This window comes from Petaurus breviceps, unplaced genomic scaffold, assembly GCF_028583685.1.
Source record: "Petaurus breviceps papuanus isolate PSGF00001 unplaced genomic scaffold, PetGlider_PUasm1.0 90994, whole genome shotgun sequence".
NCBI classification, from domain to species: Eukaryota; Metazoa; Chordata; class Mammalia; order Diprotodontia; family Petauridae; genus Petaurus; species Petaurus breviceps.
In genome coordinates, this window is record NW_027187393.1 from 3,179,473 (window position 1) to 3,181,455 (window position 1,983).

The window sequence follows — 1,983 nt, forward strand, 5'->3', positions numbered from 1 at the left end:
ACATGTTCACTCTGGTCATTACCTACAAATGGTTTACATCCATAATCAAGAATTCTGAAATTCATAAGCTGGCCCTAACCTTCTAATATTTACATATATGCACACACATGTGTATGTATATGTGTGTGTATAAATATTAGAAGGTTAGGGCCAGCTTATACATGTACATACATACATACATACATATATATATTTCTGCTTCATTCCTTCTAAAGCTATTCTTCATCTTCACAGTGACCTCCAGTCCCTCTGTCCCTAAGTGCTCTTCCAACCCATCACCAGAGGATTTGGACTGCCCTTTTGTGATAGTAATGGCATTTAAAGATTCCCCCTGTATTGGCTTGGTTTTCAAATTGATTGTGTTAAAACCCAGAGTTTATTAATCCCACCTGTGGGATGGACTTGTTGATGTGAAAAGAAAGTCCTGAACTGGGAGGAGCTGGTGATGTAGATTTGGAGAGACAAGAGAGAGGCAGAAGAACTTTTTTTGGAAGCAGCACCTCCTGGAGTGTAATGTAATACCAAGCAAAGGCAACTTCCCAGGTTCAAAATACCAGCATAGGTGCTCTCTATTTTATTTAGTGACAAACCAAGAACAGAGAAGATCAAAACATGACATCATTCAAAATACAGCATTTACTAAGTGTGATTAAATAATCTCCAAGGCCTACCCCACCCCAGGACTTTCCAATCATTCAATCAATTACAAAGTCTCTGTTCCAAATACTTCTCCACCCCTAGGCTATACCTTAATTAAGTCCACCACAAAGCCCCTCTTCTCAAATGGAGATTAGTTTCCAAACATAAGTAAAATACATTCATTTGCTCAACCATAGAACACAAAAAGGTCAAAAGTTCCCCACCCCTGGATCACAATTGAATCTACCCCAGAGTTACATCAAGTTTAAACACAGCACTTAATACCCAAATGGAGGTCTTTTCTTCATCTTGACATGAGGCAAGTTCTCAGCAATCTTAGTTCCTGGAGAGACAAGGCTTAGCAAGGCCATAAGATACATTGCCAGTCCCTTCATGAATTTATCCTCTGTCTGTAGAACAGTCCTAGAACCCCTGAACACATTAGCAAAGCCCTCTCCCAGGATTTCTGTAAACATCCAACAAGAAAATCCTTCTTCAGGGCTTCTGAACCAACAGAAAGGCTCCCAGACCCCTGCAACAACAGCACTGTCCTTCACCAGTGGACAGTATTCATTCTGTCTGCCGGACAGTCTCCAGACCCCTGCAACAACAGTACTGTCCCTCACCAGTGGACAGTATTCACTCTCTGTCTGCAGGACAGTCTCAGGCCTTCTTAACCAAATGCCAGGTTCCAGGACTTCTTCAACAGGACAGTCTTTCACCAGTGGACAAATCTGGCAAAATAACATCAAAACAGACAGACAAAGTACCAGCAAAACAGCCATGTCTCCTCAGTCCTTGGCAGCTCAGGGGGCAGGTCTCAAAAGTCCAGGGCAATTCAAAGCGGCCACCAGCAATCTCTTAGTCTCTCCCTCTCCACGAGGTGCTGCTTCCAAAAAGAACTTCCGCCTCTCTCTTGTCTCTCCAAATCTACATCACCAGCTCCTCCCACTTCAGGACTTTCTTTTCACATCAACAAGCCCATCCCACAGGTGGGATTAACAAACTCTGGGTTTTAATACAATCAATTTGAAAACCAAGCCAATACAGGGGAATCTTTAATTGCCATTACTATCACATGGAGAGAGAGAGAGACTAAGAGAATTGCTGGTGGCCGCTTTGAATTGCCCTGGACTTTTGAGACCTGACCCCTGAGCTGCCAAGGACTGAGGAGACATGGCTGTTTTGCTGGTACTTTGTCTGTCTGTTTTGATGTTGTTTTGCCAGATTTGTCCACTGGTGAAAGACAGTCCTATTGAAGAAGTCCTGGAACCTGGCTGTTCGCTAAGAAGCCCTAAGACTGTCCTGCAGACAGAGAGTGAATACAGTGCACTGGTGAAGGAC

At 43.4% G+C, this 1,983-nt stretch overlaps 1 long non-coding RNA gene across 1 annotated transcript; it reads right to left on the reverse strand.

Moving 5' to 3' along the window:
• Positions 1–544: 544 nt before the first annotated feature.
• On the reverse strand, positions 545–1,748 carry LOC138153593 (uncharacterized). The gene is made up of 2 exons (XR_011166412.1): positions 1,248–1,748; positions 545–1,214 (listed from the first exon to the last, which is right to left on the reverse strand). It is a non-coding gene; the product is annotated as an uncharacterized lncRNA (long non-coding RNA).
• Positions 1,749–1,983: the final 235 nt, after the last annotated feature.